We start from the raw sequence: 20,157 nt of genomic DNA, 5'->3' as shown, positions 1-20,157 counted from the left end.
ACATTTACATCACCATTTCTTTGATCTTTCAATATGTTTATCTATTGTCATCTTTACAGTACAACCAATAAATATATTAAGCACTTCCTAAACAGCACTGCGCCATGAAAAGGCATTTCAATTTCAACCAGTAGAAATCAGTATATGTACAAAGTATTTCCTGAATAGCTAAACGTATGCAGTGATACTAATGCATTTTGAAAAGTCCATTATACAAGTCCCTCACTTTAGTCAACCTCTTCAATGGTTGGGCCTTGGGAGCTGGCACCAGAGCTGGACCTTGCCTGATCTCCACAGCTACCTGTGGGCATCCCTCCTTGCTGGTATAGCTTGGTAATGATAGGCTGGCACACTTTCTCCAGCTCCTTCAGCTGAAGCTCGTACTCCTCTTTGTCTGCAAGCTGGTTGTTCTCCAACCAGGAAATGGCCTGGTCGCACCTGTCCACCACTTTCTTCTTGTCCTCCTCGCTGATCTTACCTTTGATGTTGTCATCCTCCACGCTGCTCTTCATATTGAAGGCGTACGACTCCAGGGAGTTCTTGGCTGCTATCTTCTCCCTCTGTGCGTCGTCCTCAGCTTTGTATTTGTCGGCATCCTGCACCATCCTCTCAATATCCTCTTTGCTGAGCCGCCTTGTCGTTGGTGATGGTGATCTTGTTCTCTTTGCCCGTGCTCTTGTCCACCGCTGATACGTTCAGAATGCCATTGGCGTCGATGTCAAAGGTCACCTCGATCTGAGGGACTCCTCGTGGGGCAGGGGGGATTCCACAGAGCTCAAACTTCCCCAGGTGGTTGTTGTCCTTAGTCATGGCTCTCTCTCCCTCGTAAACCTGGATCAGGACCCCGGGCTGGTTGTCGGAATAAGTGGTGAAGGTCTGGGTCTGTTTGGATGGGATGGTGGTGTTGCGTTTGATCAGGGCGGTCATGACCCCTCCGGCGGTTTCGATGCCCAAGGACAGGGGAGCCACGTCTAGCAGCAGCAGATCCTGGACGTTCTCAGACTTGTCGCCAGACAAGATGGCCGCCTGGACGGCAGCACCGTAGGCCACCGCCTCGTCTGGGTTGATGCTCTTGTTCAGCTCTCGACCGTTGAAGAAGTCCTGCAGGAGCTTCTGGACCTTGGGGATCCGGGTGGAGCCTCCGACCAGGACAACGTCATGGATCTGGGCCTTGTCCATCTTGGCGTCCCTGAGGGCTTTCTCCACAGGCTCCAGGGTTCCCCTGAAGAGGTCCGAACACATCTCCTCAAAACGAGCCCTGGTGATGGAGGTGTAGAAATCGATGCCCTCAAAGAGGGAGTCGATCTCAATGCTGGCCTGGGAGCTGGAGGACAGGGTTCTCTTGGCCCTCTCGCAGGCCGTCCTCAGCCTCCTCAGAGCCCGCTTGTTTTGGCTGATGTCCTTCTTGTGTTTCCTCTTGAACTCCTCCACAAAGTGGCTGACGAGGCGGTTGTCAAAGTCCTCCCCACCCAGGTGAGTGTCCCCAGCAGTGGCCTTCACCTCAAAGATCCCATCCTCAATGGTCAGGATGGACACGTCGAAGGTGCCCCCGCCCAGATCAAAGATCAGGACGTTGCGTTCCCTGGATTTGCCTTTGTCCATGCCGTAGGCGATTGCTGCCGCTGTGGGCTCGTTGATTATCCTCAGTACATTCAGCCCAGCGATCACTCCAGCATCCTTAGTGGCCTGTCTCTGTGAGTCGTTGAAGTAGGCGGGGACTGTGATGACTGCGTTGGACACCTTCTGGCCCAGGTAGGCCTCAGCGATCTCCCTCATCTTCACCAGGACCATGGAGGAGATTTCCTCTGGGTTGAAGGATTTGTTCTCACCTTTGTAATCTACCTGAACTTTAGGCTTTCCTCCATCGCTGACCACCTTGAAGGGCCAGTGCTTCATGTCGGCTTGCACAACCTGATCGTCGAACTTTCGGCCAATCAGGCGCTTGGCGTCGAAAACTGTGTTGTTTGGGTTCATGGCCACCTGGTTCTTTGCTGCGTCACCGATGAGTCTCTCGGTGTCTGTGAAGGCCACATAGCTGGGTGTGGTCCTGTTGCCCTGGTCGTTGGCGATGATCTCTACTTTACCATGCTGGAACACCCCCACACAGGAGTAGGTGGTGCCCAGGTCAATGCCGATAGACAGGCTTTTAGCTGACGACATCTTGATGGTTTGGAGTTAGTTGCCTACAAAAGAATGAAAGAAGGTTTTAGAAATTGATATTATTCTACGAAAACCTAGGTGCAAGTAGTGTCAATCTCCAACAACAGAGGTGTTAGCCTAAATATACTTGAATAACAACCAAACCTGGGTTCTAATACATGTGTATTTAAGTATTTGTATTTTAAAGGCTTATTTTCTGTTTATTTTTGTATTTTTAAATAATGTGGCCGAATCAACCAATTCTACTGGAATTATTTGAAAGTATTTTCTAATAATTTCCTATAAATACTATTTGAAACTAGTTCATAAATACATTTCAAATACCCCTAGGAGCAAACAGTCCTGGGTTCAAATGCATGGAGTATTTAAACATTTTTTGTTTGAAAATACACTTGTTGTCTGTGTATTTGAGTATTTTCACATACGTGCTGATACTTTCCAAATGTATTGCCAAATGCATTCCAATATTCAACTAATTGTATTTTCAAATAAAAAATATCAAAATACTTCTAAATGTACCGGTATTTGAAAGTAATTGAAATACAATAAATAGTATTTGAATGAGTCTGATAACAACACTGTTGTCAATGTATTGCATTGTGTTATATAGCCTATTAGTGTTATTAGCTAGCCTAATACAGGCCAGGCACATATTCAGTGGGGTGTAACATACAGAAAATGGCAGACACAATCATTTCTGCTAATCTATGACAGAGAAACGTCTTTTTACAATAGGCCTTGTATGAACTGCACCCTCCTGAATAATATTGAGTTAATATCTTCACATAATTAGAGCAGATTTTCTTAAAATAAGAAATTATAATAAAATATGCTAGAAAACATGGTGAATATAGCCCTAGTCTGTTCACATAAATAAGGACATAATAAATGGATTATTATTTCAGTAGTAATATTATTTCAGTAACAGTTCAATACAATTATTTCGGTATTAGTTAACCAAATATTTTGGCATATAATGTTATAGCTAAACCGGCTGTCTACACAACCAACATAGCAGAATGTTCTATTTCCATAAAGTTTACAACAGTCATGCATATGAAAATAGGCTACTGAACGTTACTTACAGTTTGTGAATGTAGAGGTCTCAATGAAAGGAATCAGGCAGTAGCCTATAAAGTCGAACTCCTCTTCTTGCTTTCTTCACCCTTTAGTATTCTCGTTGAGTCGATGTTTCAAATGAGTGCAATTCACCAGAATATATACTATCCCTGATTTCTAGACATTTCTCGAACGCTCTGACTACTCTGACCAATGAGAGTGCAGCATTCCTGTGCGATGAATGACGCTGTGAGGCGCATGCGTCGCAAGCGCAGCAAAGGAAAGCTCTCGTCTTTCCAGAGCGTTCCAGAGGGGCGGAGAACTGCCCAGAAGGCACACAAATAATGAAACCAGAAGTTCAGTCAGTAGTGTAGCTAGGCTGTTTCCTACATTCCCTTGTGTTGATTAAAAGTATAAAAAACTGTTAATGGTTCAAATTTCAACACAAATGAAACAACATGCGGTTCAACCTTTGTCGAAATGTCAGTCTATACACTTTAGTTCCTCAACAGTTCACGAGATGTCAGTCTATGCATTTCTTCTCACTAATGAATTATATATATATTTATTGGAAGATAATTGAGCGAGTGTGTGTGAGACAGAGAGGGCGAATGAAAGAAAGAGAGCCTACAGCACAAATGGCATTGCAAGTAATTTTTTCTACAAACAACTTACCACTAGTTAGGTCCCTCCTTACTTCTCAACATATTTGTATTAAAGCCAGAGTATTTAAGATTTCCAGTATACCTTTTTTAAATGAAAGACAAATTATGAACACACCGGCTAATCCTTCTCTATTCTATTTTAGTCTATTCAATGCTATTCTATTGTAGTCCATTCGTCTATTTTAGAAAACTTTATTTGAAAACAATCACAGTAAGGAACTTAATTGTTACCCAGAAAGGATTTGCTATTGAGATGGGAAAAAAAAACCTGGCTGCATTGGACCTATAAACACATGCTGGTGAAGTGAAAGAGAAATGCCATAGAGGATGAAGAGAAAGGTGGAACGTGAATTGACAGTAAGTACACACTGTGTATAAACAACACAATACTGAAAGCAAGCTATAGGGACAACACCAAACACAGCAGTAGGCCTACAGTATGTGCTCATGTAGCCACTGACACAGAAAGGCTGCATGTACTATAGCCTACAGTAATCATGGATCTATTCAGCTAGTTTGAAATGAATGATTTACCAATCTCCATAAGGATATATTTTAATTACAAAAACATTTTAAATTATATGCAATTATATAAGCTTGTTGTAAACATTTTGTAAACATTCATGCAAATAATGCATTTTTGAAATAGATAGCCTAGTAGTTCAGTATAAGACAAATACTGATTCACAGACGGTGGTGATTTCATTTCAAAATGTATTTACTGCCCCTCCATTTTCCCACCATCCAAGTACTCTGAATGCAAACAAAGTCCCTGCAACTCCTCCTGCTGCCACCCTGCTCTCTAGTCTACTTTCCCTTCCCATCCTCTCTCTCCCACTATATCGCGAGAGATAGGGAGCACAGAAATATTCATATGTTAGCAACAACTGTTATAAAATGATAATTATATCACGGATATATAAACTAATTGTATAAAATGCTGGAGCGTAAAATATAGGGATATAAATTAAAATTCTAATGTAAGCCAACGCAAGATTGCTAGTTGTTTTATTAATAGCTGGCTAGCTAATAATAATAGCTAGGTAGCTAGCTACATATTAGCTAACAATTCGCCTGTTGGCTGTAGCTGTCACGGTTTCGGCCGAGGCTGCTCCTCCTCCTGGTTCGGGCAGGCTTCGGCGTTCGCCGTCCCCGGAATACTAGCTGCCACCGTTGTATGTTTCGTGTGTTGATTGCTTTGGTCTGTCTGGTACACCTGTGTCTGTTTGTGTCCTAATTACGTGTCCTATAAGTTCCCTGTTTTGTGTTAGTTATATTGTGTGTTGTTGTCCGCGTGTCTTTTGAGCTGCGTGTTTTGCGCTCTTCATGGTATTTGTTTTACGCATGTTGCGTACTGTTTCTCGCCTCTGTATTTTCGAGGTCGTGTATGGATTATTGTACACTTTACTAATAGTAAAGTTTGTTGGACTAAACCTCTGTGTCCTGCGCCTGACTCCTCATCACATCCACATCGGTACCATACTGACAGAACAACACACCTCTTATGGAGTCAGCAGGATCAGCGATGACAGCCTGGTCACTAGAAGAACGGCTCAGTCAGCAGGACTCCATGATCCGGCAACTGGAGGCCGTTCTAGGCGAGGTGTCCAACACTCTGCACCGGTTGGCTAGTGGAGAGGTGCCCACGTCCACATACACCATCCCATCGCCACCGGTCAATCCTCCTCTCTCAGCGCCGGAACCCAGTGGTATTCGGCTCTCGCTCCCGAGGGCATATGACGGTTCTGCAGCCGGGTGTCAGGGGTTCCTCCTGCAGATAGAACTATACCTGGCTACTATACACCCAGCGCCCTCGGGATACGAGAGCGTCTCCGCCCTCATCTCCTGTCTATCCGGTAAGGCGTTGGAATGGGCCAACGCCGAATGGAGGAGAATAGACGCAGCTACCATCACCTACGCTGAGTTCTCCCGCCGCTTCCGGGCAGTCTTCGATCACCCACCTGAAGGGAAGGCGGCGGGGGAGCGTCTGTTCTACCTCCGACAGGAGAAGAGGAGCGCACAGGAGTTCGCACTGGAGTTCCGGACGTTAGCTGCGGATGCGGGATGGAATGAGAGGGCCCTCATCGACCAGTACCGGTGTAGCCTGCGAGAGGACGTTCGTCGTGAGCTGGCCTGCAGGGACACCAACCTATGCTTCGACCAGCTGGTGGACATCTCCATCCGGCTTGACACCCTGCTGGCCACCCGCGGACGTCCCGAGTGGGGGTCGTCCATTCCATCCTCCAGCACCTCCGAGCCAATTCCTATGGAGCTCGGGGTGCTGGCGCTAGAGAGAGGAGGAGGGAGAACCCGAGGAGGGCCACCCCCTGCACCAACTGTGGCCGTGGAGGACACACCGCGGCCAGGTGCTGGGGAGGGTCTTCTGAGAGAGGGGACAACAGGTCACGCACTGGGGAGTCATTTCAGGTGAGTAGGCGCCCCACTTACCCAGAGCTCTCTGTTGGTCACATGAGTATTCCTGTGCGTTTTCCACAGGTGGCACCTCATTCCCAGCATAAGGCGCTAGTAGATTCAGGCGCAGCTGGGAACTTTATTGATCGGGCATTTTGTGCTAGGTTAGGAATTCCCCTTCGGCCGGTAGAAGTTCCATTCCCTGTCCATGCATTAGACAGCCGGCCGTTGGGGTCGGGTCTGATCAGGGATGTCACAGCACCGCTGACGATGACTACGCAGGGGGTCATGAGGAAATCATTCAGTTCTATCTGATTGACTCTCCTGCGTACCCAGTGGTGTTGGGGCTTCCCTGGTTAAGCACCCACGATCCTACCATAGCGTGGCAACAGAGGGCTCTTATGGAGTGGTCTGCCCAGTGTGTAGGGAGATGTCTAGGTGTTTCCATAGGGGCGACCTCGGTAGAGAGTCCGAACCAAGTGCCCGCACTGCGCATTCCCCGAGTATGAGGATTTAGCACTAGCATTTAGCAAATCGAGGGCAGCACGGCTACCTCCTCATAGACAGGGGGACTGTGCGATAAATCTCCAGACCGGAGCAGCTTTTCCCAGGAGTCATGTGTATCCCCTGTCTCAAGAGGAAACTGCGGCTATGGAGACTTACATAGCCGAGTCCTTGCGCACAGGGATACATACGGCCCTCTACTTCTCCGGTCTCCTCGAGTTTCTTCTTTGTGAAGAAGAAGGACGGGGATTGCGCCCGTGTATTGATTACCGTAGTCTCAATCAGATCACAGTAAAATACAGTTACCCACTTCCACTGATTGCGACGATGACGGAGTCATTACGCGGAGCGCGGTTCTTCACAAAGTTGGATCTCAGGAGCGCGTACAATTTGGTGCGCATTAGGGAGGGGGATGAATGGAAAACAGCATTTAGCACAACCTCGGGTCATTACGAGTATCTCGACATGCCGTACGGGTTAATGAATGCTCCTTCAGTCTTCCAATCCTTTGTTGATGAGATTTTCCGGGACATGCATGGGCAGGGTGTAGTGGTGTACATTGACGACATTCTAGTGTATTCTTCTACACGAGCCGAGCATGTAGCCCAGGTGCGCCGAGTATTGAGACGACTGTTAGAGCATGACTTGTATGTCAAGGCAGAGAAATGCCTGTTCTTCCAGGAGTCCGTCTCTTTTTGGGTTATCGGTTGTCCGCGTCTGGCGTGGAGATAGAGGTAGATCGGGTATCGGCTGTGCGTAATTGGCAAACTCCAACCACCGTAAAAGAGGTGCAGCGGTTCTTGGGTTTTGCTAATTACTACCGGAGGTTTATCCGGGGCTTTGGACAGGTTGCAGCTCCCATTACGTCCCTGCTAAAGGGGGGTCCGGTGCGCTTGCAGTGGTCAGCTGAGGCGGACAGGGCATTTGTCAAGCTGAAGAACCTGTTCGCCTCGGCCCCGGTGCTGGCGCATCCGGATCCCTCTTTGCCTTTCCAAGTAGAGGTGGACGCGTCCGAGACCGGTATTGGGGCAGTCCTGTCACAACGGTCCGGCACGCCACCTAAGCTCCGCCCCTGTGCGTTCTACTCCAAGAAGCTCAGCTCGGCGGAGCGCAATTATGACGTTGGGGACAGGGAGCTGTTAGCTGTAGTCCAGGCCCTAAAGGTGTGGAGGCATTGGCTTGAGGGGGCTCAACACCCTTTTCTCATTCTGACTGATCACCGTAACCTGGAGTACATCCGGGCAGCTAGGAGATTGAACCCTCGTCAGGCTAGGTGGAACATGTTCCTGACCCGGTTTGTTTTAAGATCACATACATCCCTGGGTCCCAGAACGGTAAGGCAGACGCACTGTCCCGGCAGTATGACACGGAGGAGAGGTCCATTGAGCCTACTTCCATACTGCCGGAGTCTTGTCTGGTGGCTCCGGTAGTATGGGAGGTCGATGCGGAAATCGAGCGGGCGCTGCGTACCGACCCTACTCCCCCCGAGTGTCCTGTGGGGCGGACGTACGTTCCGCTCGAGGTTCGTGATCGGCTTATTTCTTGGGCTCATACATCACCCTCCTCTGGACATCCTGGTATTGGTCGGACGGTGCACTGCCTTAGCGTGAAATACTGGTGGCCAACGTTAGCCAGGGATGTGAGGGTTTATGTCTCCTCCTGCTCGGTGTGTGCCCAGTGTAAGGCACCTAGACATTTGCCCAGGGGTAAGTTACATCCTCTACCCGTTCCACAACGACCATGGTCCCACCTCTCGGTAGATTTTGTGACCGATCTACCCCCTTCCCAGGGTAATACCACCATTTTGGTCGTTGTGGATCGGTTTTCTAAGGCCTGTCGTCTCCTCCCACTGCCGGGTCTCCCTACTGCCCTACAGACCGCCGAGGCCCTCTTTACCCACGTGTTCCGGCACTATGGGGTCCCCGAGGATATTGTGTCCGACCGAGGTCCCCAGTTCACCTCCAGAGTCTGGGGGCTTTCATGGAACGCCTGGGGGTCTCGGTTAGCCTTACCTCGGGGTACCACCCAGAGAGCAATGGGCAGGTTGAACGTGTGAACCAGGATGTGGGTAGGTTTTTGAGGTCCTATTGCCGGGACCGGCCGGAGGAGTGGTCGAGGTATATCCCCTGGGCAGAGATGGCCCAGAACTCTCTCCGCCACTCCTCCACCGGATTAACACCTTTCCAGTGTATTTTAGGGTATCAGCTGGTCCTGGCACCGTGGCACGAGAGCCAGACCGAGGCCCCTGCGGTGGACGAGTGGATTCGGCGCTCGGAAGAGACGTGGGACGCTGCCCATGTCCATCTGCAGCGTGCCATCCGTCAACAGAAGGCGAGCGCCCGATCGCCACCGCAGTGAGGGGCCGGTGTACGCACCGGGAGATCGAGTCTGGCCCTCGACTCGAAACCTGCCCCTCCGCCTGCCCTGCCGGAAGCTGGGTCGGCGGTTTGTGGGGCCCTTCAAAGTCCTGAGAAGATTGAACGAGGTGTGTTACAGATTACAACTGCCTATTGAGTACAAAAATATTAACCCCTCGTTCCATGTGTCTCTTCTCAGGCCGGTGGTAGCTGGTCCACTCCAAGAGGAGGAGATAGGAGAGACCCCTCCACCCCCTTTGGACATCGAGGGGGCACCGGCGTACAGGGTCCGGACTATATTGGACTCGAGGCGCCGGAGGAGTGGTCTCCAGTATCTCGTGGAGTGGGAGGGGTACGGTCCGGAGGAACGGTGCTGGGTGCCTAGGAGGGACATCCTCGACCCATCCCTCCTGACAGAGTTCCACCGTGGGCATCCCACGCGCCCGGGTCTGCGTCCTCCTGGCCGTCCCCGAGACCGGGGTCGGCGCACGGCTGGAGCCGCGCGTCAAGGGGGGGGTACTGTCACGGTTTCGGCCGAGGCTGCTCCTCCTCCTGGTTCGGGCAGGCTTCGGCGTTCGCCGTCCCCGGAATACTAGCTGCCACCGTTGTATGTTTCGTGTGTTGATTGCTTTGGTCTGTCTGGTACACCTGTGTCTGTTTGTGTCCTAATTACGTGTCCTATAAGTTCCCTGTTTTGTGTTAGTTATATTGTGTGTTGTTGTCCGCGTGTCTTTTGAGCTGCGTGTTTTGCGCTCTTCATGGTATTTGTTTTACGCATGTTGCGTACTGTTTCTCGCCTCTGTATTTTCGAGGTCGTGTATGGATTATTGTACACTTTACTAATAGTAAAGTTTGTTGGACTAAACCTCTGTGTCCTGCGCCTGACTCCTCATCACATCCACATCGGTACCATACTGACAGTAGCACATATGGGAGGCACAAGTTAACGATTAACTAGCTAACTGTAAAGTGGACACTATTTTGAAGACAAGCGTGTACAAGTGGGTAAACATAACATTACTTCAATTAGCTAGCACCCCTTATTCAATGATAATAGCCATAACCTATAACAAACGATAGCTAGATACTGTTAGCTGGCTAAACCGCTGTTATTTAATGCTAGCTCGCTACCGTTACATGGCTTACATTTTAGCTACAGTGGGGGAAAAAAGTATTTAGTCAGCCACCAACTGTGCAAGTTCTCCCACTTAAAAATATGAGAGAGGCCTGTAATTTTCATCATAGGTACACGTCAACTATGACAGACAAATTGAGAAAAAAATATCCAGAAAATCACATTGTAGGATTTTTAATGAATTTATTTGCAAATTATGGTGGAAAATAAGTATTTGGTCACCTACAAACAAGCAAGATTTCTGGCTCTCACAGACCTGTAACTTCTTCTTTAAGAGGCTCCTCTGTCCTCCACTCGTTACCTTTATTAATGGCACCTCTTTGAACTTGTTATCAGTATAAAAGACACCTGTCCACAACCTCAAACAGTCACACTCCAAACTCCACTATGGCCAAGACCAAAGAGCTGTCAAAGGACACCAGAAACAAAATTGTAGACCTGCACCAGGCTGGGAAGACTGAATCTGCAATAGGTAAGCAGCTTGGTTTGAAGAAATCAACTGTGGGAGCAATTATTAGGAAATGGAAGACATACAAGACCACTGATAATCTCCCTCGATCTGGGGCTCCACGCAAGACCTCACCCCGTGGGGTCAAAATGATCACAAGAACGGTGAGCAAAAATCCCAGAACCACACGGGGGGACCTAGTGAATGACCTGCAGAGAGCTGGGACCAAAGTAACAAAGCCTACCATCAGTAACACACTACGCCGCCAGGGACTCAAATCCTGTCGTGTACCCCTGCTTAAGCCAGTACATGTCCAGGCCCGTCTGAAGTTTGCTAGAGTGCATTTGGATGATCCGGAAGAGGATTGGGAGAATGTCATAGGGTCAGATGAAACCAAAATAGAACTTTTTGGTAAAAACTCAACTCGTCGTGTTTGGAGGACAAAGAATGCTGAGTTGCATCCAAAGAACACCATACCTACTGTGAAGCATGGGGGTGGAAACATCATGCTTTGGGGCTGTTTTTCTGCAAAGGGACCAGGACGACTGATCCGTGTAAAGGAAAGAATGAATGGGGCCATGTATCGTGAGATTTTGAGTGAAAACCTCCTTCCATCAGCAAGGGCATTGAAGATGAAATGTGGCTGGGTCTTTCAGCATGACAATGATCCCAAACACACTGCCCGGGCAACGAAGGAGTGGCTTCGTAAGAAGCATTTCAAGGTCCTGGAGTGGCCTAGCCAGTCTCCAGATCTCAACCCCATAGAAAATCTTTGGAGGGAGTTGAAAGTCCGTGTTGCCCAGCGACAGCCCCAAAACATCACTGCTCTAGAGGAGATCTGCATGGAGGAATGGGCCAAAATACCAGCAACAGTGTGTGAAAGACTTACAGAAAACGTTTGACCTGTGTCATTGCCAACAAAGGGTATGTAACAAAGTATTGAGAAACTTTTGTTATTGACCAAATACTTATTTTCCACCATAATTTGCTAATAAATTCATAAAAAATCCTACAATGTGATTTCTGGATTTCTTTTTTCATTTTGTCTGTCATAGTTGACGTGTACCTATGATGACAATTACAGGCCTCTCTCATCTTTTTAAGTGGGAGAACTTGCACAATTGGTGGCTGACTAAATACTTTTTTTCCCCACTGTACATTGTTGAATATTGGCTAGTTAGCTACTTAGCTAATTTTCCCCCAACATCGGACACCCCCTAACTTCGGACACTCTCTAGCGGTTGGAGGACTCGAGCTCAACATTTACAGTGAGGGAAAAAAGTATTTGATCCCCTGCTGATTTTGTACGTTTGCCCACTGACAAAGAAATGATCAGTCTATAATTTTAATGGTAGGTTTATTTGAACAGTGAGAGACAGAATAACAACAAAAAAATCTTATAAATTGATTTGCATTTTAATGAGGGAAATAAGTATTTGACCCCTCTGCAAAACATGACTTAGTACTTGGTGGCAAAACCCTTGTTGGCAATCACATAGGTCAGACGTTTCTTGTAGTTGGCCACCAGGTTTGCACACACCTCAGGAGGGATTTTGTCCCACTCCTCTTTGCAGATCTTCTCCAAGTCATTAAGGTTTCGAGGCTGACGTTTGGCAACTCGAACCTTCAGCTCCCTCCACAGATTTTCTAGGGGATTAAGGTCTGGAGACTGGCTATGCCACTCCAGGACCTTAGTGTGCTTCTTCTTGAGCCACTCCTTTGTTGCCTTGGCCGTGTGTTTTGGGTCATTGTCATGCTGGAATACCCATCCACAACCCATTTTCAATGCCCTGGCTGAGGGTACGTGGCCCCGTCCATCGTCCCTTTGATGTGGTGAAGTTGTCCTGTCCCCTTAGCAGAAAAACACCCCCAAAGCATAATGTTTCCACCTCCATGTTTGACGATGGGGATGGTGTTCTTGGGGTCATAGGCAGCATTCCTCGTCCTCCAAACACGGCGAGTTGAGTTGATTCCAAAGAGCTTCATTTTGGTCTCATCTGACCACAACACTTTCACCCAGTTCTCCTCTGAATCATTCAGATGTTCATTGGCAAACTTCAGACGGGCATGTATATGTGCTTTCTTGAGCAGGGGGACCTTGCGGGTGCTGCAGGATTTCAGTCCTTCACGGCGTAGTGTGTTACCAATTGTTTTCTTGGTGACTATGGTCCCAGCTGCCTTGAGATCATTGACAAGATCCTCCCGTGTAGTTCTGGGCTGATTCCTCACCGTTCTCATGATCATTGCAACTCCACGAGGTGAGATCTTGCATGGAGCCCCAGGCCGAGGGAGATTGACAGTTCTTTTGTGTTTCTTCCATTTGCGAATAATCGCACCAACTGTTGTCACCTTCTCACCAAGCTGCTTGGCGATGGTCTTGTAGCCCATTCCAGCCTTGTGTAGGTCTACAATCTTGTCCCTGACATCTTAGGAGAGCTCTTTGGTCTTGGCCATGGTGGAGAGTTTGGAATCTGATTGATTGATTGCTTCTGTGGACAGGTGTCTGTTATACAGGTAACAAGCTGAGATGAGGAGCACTCCCTTTAAGAGTGTGCACCTAATCTCAGCTCGTTACCTGTATAAAATACACCTGGGAGCCAGAAATCTTTCTGATTGAGAGGGGGTCAAATACTTATTTCCCTCATTAAAATGCAAATCAATTTATAACATTTTTGACATGCGTTTTTCTAGTTTTTTGTTGTTGTTATTCTGTCTCTCACTGTTCAAATAAACCTACCATTAAAATTATAGATCATTTCTTTGTCAGTGGGCAAACGTACAAAATCAGCAGGGGATCAAATACTATTTTCCCTCAATGTAAATGGACTGGAAAATAACAGTACGTTTCACGACTAAAGACACCCTTCTAGCTAGCTGACCACCGATTTTCAGTGCAAGTTATGTAAGTTCAATTAGGTTTTGAGAGTTTTCAAATAAGTTATATATGTACACATTTTGTGGGACACGCTGCATATTGTAAAATTCGACTGCGCGACAGACCACACATAATTTAATATCCAACTTTTTACCTCTGAAATATAGCTAACGGATTTTCTAATGTTGCTAGCTTAGTTGCTAAATGTTGATAGAACTGCTAAGACAGCAAAAATGAAAGAAATTGTAAGCTGAATGTTGTCAAGCTTTACCGTATCAAAATTGGAGTCCTCTGACGGGATCGTTTTGCACAATCTGCAAAAATGTATTTGGAACTTTGAACCATTCACTTTTTGACACCTATCACTGTTGGCTATGTTTCATCTTACAACAGCTACATAGAGGCAGTATTTAGTCAAATGTTACAATGCATTCATCAATATTAAACTAATTGGGACACTAATTTTCATTACAGATAACATCAAACAAAAAACGTGGGTACACTTTCAGTTATTGTGAAAACTTTCATCACCTTTCAATGCCTTAACTTTGAAATGTAAATGTTTATACATATTCAGATTGAGTTATCTTTCTAAAATGTGTATAGTATGCCAAGTTATTTAGCTACATGTATTTACCACCACAGCATGGAGAAAGTCAAGAGGAAGCAGTGGAGTGAGGTGGACATGTTCCATGCCATGGAGGACTGCGGGGCAGGGATGGGTATCCGCCAGGCTGCCGAGGTTAGGCATCTTTTGTTTTTAGGAGATTACCACGTGTATGTGAATTTTATCTGCTAGTAACAGTTTTCTTTTCTTATCTACCAAGGTTCATGGTGTACCTCGGCAGACCCTGGAGGACAGGCTGAGCGGCCGGGTGACCCATGGTTGTCGCAGTGGACCACCCACATTGCTTGCACCAGAGGATGAAAATTCTCTGAAAATGCTGTACTATATCTACTGCGCCAGCCATGGGTTCCCCTTCACCAGACAGAGGCTGATGAAATACGCCGACAAAATACGCAGGTATTTGGTGTTCTATGTGTTTATGTATGTAGATTGCTGGACTGACTGTTCTCAATTAGTGTGATGTAAATGTGGATGTGTATGGTGATGCCAAAACAAACATTTTCATCCTGGATGGACAATTATATATTCTATTCTATTGTAGGTTTCGGCACCCAGGGGAAACAATCCCACCACTGGAGAAGAGGTGGTGGGAAATGTTCAGGAGGAGGCACAAGAACCTGAGCATGAGGAGGCCGGACACCCTGGACGGGGAGAGCTGAGTGTGCCACATGTCCGACAATGGACACCTTCTTTACTTCTTATGAGAAGCACTTGGAGGAGAGTGGGTTGAGGGAGAAACCCAGACAAATCTATAACTGCGTTGAGTCTGGGTTTCGTAGCGACCAGAGCAGGCACAAAGTGCTGGCTCCCCGGGGCGCAAAACACTTGTACCAGCAGGCTCCAGGGACCAAGGAGCACATCACAGTGCTGGCCTGCTTCAACGCAGCTGGGGAGGACGTCCCACCATTTATCAACTACCCCAAGTGTTTCCCCGGTGGCCACTACACACTGGGAGCCCCCCCCCCCCAAGTCTTGTATATGGACGGTCAAACAGTTGCTACATTGACGGGGACCTGTTCAGGAAGTGGTTTCAGCACTTCATTAAGCGTGGAGTGAAAGAGCGCCCTCTCCTTCTCCTCTTCGATGGGCACAAGAGACACATGGACCTGGAGTTGCTCGCGGCGGCACTAAGGGAAGGGGTTCTTTTTCTTCCACCACACTGCACCCATGTCCTAAAGCCGCTGGACGTGGCATACTTTCGCCCTTTTAAAGGCTGAGTTCTCCAAGGTAGCTGGAGACCTTAGCCATTTTGACTACTCCTACATGGTAAACAAATCAGAATTTGCCAGAGTATTCCGCTACCCGTACCAGCGATGCAAGGACATGCGCTATGTGGTGGAAGGGTTTAAGAAGTGTGGCCTCTTCCCTTTTGACCCTTCAGCCATTGAAGGGTCCCGTTTAATGCCGTCTCGGTCCCTACCGGGTCCCACCACCGCCTCTCCTGGAACCAGCAGCACTGTGCCATGCATCAGCACCTCCTCCCCAGTGACCACACGAGGACCCTCAGCCCCTGCTCCAGTCCCAGCCCTAGCTCTAGAAGAACACCCCCTAATAGAGGGGGGCTGATAGCGAAGGACCTGGGGGCACATCTTTACTGTCCTGAAGTATCGGCTAGACCGATACAGAAGACTCCCTGTGGTCGCCACATGCCTCACCGGGGAGGAATACACGCTTCAGTGGCAGGAGAGGGGTGAGACGTAGAGGGCAGAGGCAGAGGAGAAAGAGCGTCGGGCAGCCCTCAGAATACAGAGGGCACAGGAGAGGGCTGCCATGGATGAGACCATCGCCTCTGCTGGACCCCCTGCTGGAACCACTCCTGACAGCTGCATTACCACTGCCTCCCAATGTGCAACACCTGTAGGAGCCGCCGGAGTCCCCAGCTGCAGAAGAAGGCCACGTCTCCCGGCCACACCATCTTTGGCCCCTCAACCCCTCCATTACAAACACCAGCTCCTCCAAGCCATCGTCTGCGGTTTTGTCCACCACCACCACGATGCACACCACCCCCCTGTCTGTCACCACCAACACCGCCTCCTCTGGACCAACTGCCTCCTCCGTCTCCCCTGGTCACGCCTCGTCTGGTGACCCTGCCCCCTGCAATTTGAATACAGCCACCTCCACAGGTAAACATATGTTAAATTACAAAAAAATGACTGTTTGTTATCTGTTTTATAAAAGAGCAATGTAAAAACAGCAAACATCTCTCTTTACATATCTACAGTCCATAGCACCAGCCCTCAAGTCATCTCCACCTCCTCCAAAACCTCTGCAGCTTCCTCTAGAGATATTGATGTACATGCTAATTGCTAACCCGTTAGCTAACAAATATTGTATTGCAAGCTGGCAAGTAAGTATTTTGTGCAAATGGGGGATATGATGAAAAGCGTATTCATAAAAAACTAAAAACAGGAAAATAGATTTAACAAGAATGTAACCATTCTTATTTTAGATTTTACATTTATTTGTAATTTAAAATAATTAGACATAGTTAGACATCCTATTTATTTTATCTTCATAACCATTGCTGTCTCGATCGTCGGGTACAGAGGACCAAGGCGCAGCGTGGAAGGTGAACATATTTATTAAATAATGATACACGAACAAAACAACAAACGATACGTGAAGTCCTACGTAACAAACACAAACCAAAAGGAACAAGATCCCACACCATACTGTGGGAAACAGGCTGACTAAGTATGGTCCCCAATCAGAGACAACAAGCAACAGCTGATTCACGTTGCCTCTGATTGAGAACCACACCGGCCAACATAGAAACACAATACACTCCCTCTCCAACCCCCCAAAGTACCCCTGGTCCGGTCTGGCCCCACTGGCCGGAGCTGGACTACACACTGGTGGAGCGGATTGCTCTAGCTCCGGCGTGAAGCAGCTGACCGGTGCCGGACCAGGCACCGGTGGAACAGGCACGGGCCGTGCCGGACTGACGACGCACACCACTGGCTTGGTGTGGGGAGCAGGAACGGGCCGGACCGGGCTGGCGACGCTCACCATTGGCTTGGTGCGGGGAGCAGGAACAGGCCGGGCCGGGCTGGTGAAGCACCATAGGCTTGGTGCGGGGAGCAGGAACAGGCCGGGCCGGGCTGACGACGCGCACCACAGGCTCGATGCGAGGAACAGGAACAGGCCGGACCGTACTGGGGACACACACCACTGGCCCTACGCAGGGATCAGGAACGGGCCGGACCGGACTGGTAACACACCCCAGTACCTCTCGCCGTGCCTCTACACTTTCCCTCTCCTCTGTGACCAGTGGCCCCCTTAACCTGGCGGCCTCCTCTGCAAACCCGCTGGACCGCTCTATCGCGGCCTCCTGCTGCCCCGTCGTCCACGGCGTGAGCCCCCCCCTAAACATTTTCTGGGGGTCTCTCCTCCCCGTGGACCAGGCCCAGTCGAGGTTGATGTCATTTAGCGATACCTCTGGCGCTGGCTCCTGGACACGCTGCTTGGTCCAGTGTTGGTGGGATCTTCTGTCACGATCGTCGGGTACAGAGGACCAAGGCGCAGCGTGGAAGGTGAACATATTTATTAAATAATGATACACGAACAAAACAACAAACGATACGTGAACAGTACAAACACAAACCAAAAGGAACAAGATCCCACACCATACTGTGGGAAACAGGCTGACTAAGTATGGTTCCCAATCAGAGACAACAAGCAACAGCTGATTCACGTTGCCTCTGATTGAGAACCACACCGGCCAACATAGAAACACAATACTAGACCGAACACAAATGAAAACTCACACCCTGGCTCAACATACTAGAGTCCCCAGAGCCAGGGCGTGACAATTGCAGAATATATTCCTCACCTTTTCTGGCCGTGATGGGTATATATTCCCGAAGGAGCCATACAACAAATTACCATGCGCATCTCTCATTTAATTGAACCTAGTAGCCTAGTGAATAGAAAGGCTAAACAGTGCATTCGGACCCCTTGACTTATTCAGATCCCTTGACTTTTTCGACATTTTGTAACTTTACAGCCGTATTATAAAATGTATTCAATTGTTTTTTTCCTCATCAATCTACACACAATACCCCATAACGACAAAGCAAAAACAGGTTTTTAGAAATGTTTGCAAATGTATAATAAAAAAACGAAATGCTGAAATATTACATTTACATAAGTATTCAGACCGTTTACTCTGTACTTTGTTGAAACACCTTTGGCAGCGATTACAGCCTCAAGTCTTCTTGGGTATGACGCTACAAGCTTGGCACACCTGTATTTGGGGAGTTTCTCCAATTTTTCTCTGCAGATCCTCTCAAGCTCTGTCAGGTTGGATGGGGAGCGTCGCTGCACAGCTATTTTCAGGTGTTACCCAAGATGTTCGATCAGGTTCATTTCCGGGCTCTGGCTGGGCCACTTAAAGACATTCAGAGACTTGTCCCCAAGCCACTCCTGCATTGTTTTGGCTGTGTGCTTAGGGTCGTTGTCCTGTTGGAGGTCCTGAGGTCTCTGGAGCAGGTTTTCATCAAGGATCTCTCTGTACTTTGCTCCGTTTATCTTTCCCTCGATCTTGACTAGTCTCCCAGTCCCTGGCGCTGAAAAACATCCCCACAGCATGATGCTGCCACCACCATGCTTCACAGTAGGGATGGTGCCAGGTTTTCTCCAGACGTGACGCTTGGCATTCAGGCCAAAGAGTTCAATCTTGGTTTCATCAGATCAGAGAATCTTGTTTCTCATGGTCTGAGAGACTTTAGGTGCCTTTTGGCAAACTCCAAGCGGGCTGTCATGTGCCTTTTACTGAGAAGCTTCCATCTAGCCACTCTACCATAAAGGCCTTATTGGTGGAGTGCTGCAGAGATGGTTGTCCTTCTGGAAGGTTCTCCCATTTCCACAGAGGAACTCTGGAGCTCTGTCAGAGTGACCATCGGGTTCTTGGTCACCTGACCAAGGCCCTTCTCTCCCGATAGCTCAGTTTGGCCGGGCGGGCAACTCTAGGAAGAGTCTTGGTGGTTACAAACTTCTTCCATTTAAGAATGATGGAGGCCACTGTGTTCTTGGGGACCTTCAATGCTGCAGACATTTTTTGGTACCCTTCCCCAGAATGTTGCCTCGACACAATCCTGTCTCTGAGCTATTCCCCTAAGTTTATGCCCATTGGTTGAGAGAAAGCAAAGTGATAATTGCACTAGTGAGCCCATAGGTTACTTAGAAAGCATGGTGAAATTTCCTTAGTGTGCCGTACTCATAGGCTGAAGTTAGTAAGTGAATGATGATCCTAACGCTTGCTAATTGTAACGGAGGAGACGTGACACTATACTGATGAGGTAACATTGTAAACTACCAAATGAATACCTGCTATGCCCATGAGCTAGGAAGCAATGTGAATATATTATGCTTACTGAATAGAAATACAAGTGACACCCAGAACAGCTTTACTGATTAAACTTTTGTAAACTACATTAGTAGGCCTACTATAAAAAATAAAATAAAAAGTCAAGTAGAACAAAAACACACGAGAAATAGAAATGTAACTACTGTAATGTAACTACTTTTTTTTGTAGCCTACCCTACAATGTTTCAGCATTCGAGGACAATCCATCATATTTAGGTTGGGGGAAAAGTCATTGTTGAATTAAAAAGTATTGCTGACAGGTCCACGACAATTTGCTATTGTTTTCTCTCAGAAACAGACACAGTCCATTACCAGATACAGCATAAATTACTGCTAAAGATGAAAACATTCTGCCAACACAATAAATAGACCGGTAGCTTATGTAAAGGATGTGACTGTATGGGTAGGCTACAGTATTGCTGTGTGATAGGAGTACAACAACATTGCCTATTTAATCTCAGAGCCTATACAAAGGCAGGACATATAAACCCAATAATCTATTGATAAACTCAATATTGAACAACAATTTGTCTTTTGCATGCCGTG

General features: G+C 47.8%; 1 pseudogene; it reads right to left on the bottom strand.

Annotated features, from left to right (window-relative positions):
- LOC121550337 lies at positions 1 to 3,348 on the bottom strand (annotated as a pseudogene).
- Between the last annotated feature and the right edge of the window lie 16,809 nt (positions 3,349 to 20,157).

This window comes from Coregonus clupeaformis, chromosome 10 (assembly GCF_020615455.1).
Source record: "Coregonus clupeaformis isolate EN_2021a chromosome 10, ASM2061545v1, whole genome shotgun sequence".
Classification (NCBI taxonomy): Eukaryota; Metazoa; Chordata; class Actinopteri; order Salmoniformes; family Salmonidae; genus Coregonus; species Coregonus clupeaformis.
The sequence above is the reverse complement of the archived record's forward strand: the minus strand, read 5'-3'. Positions and strand labels throughout refer to the sequence as shown.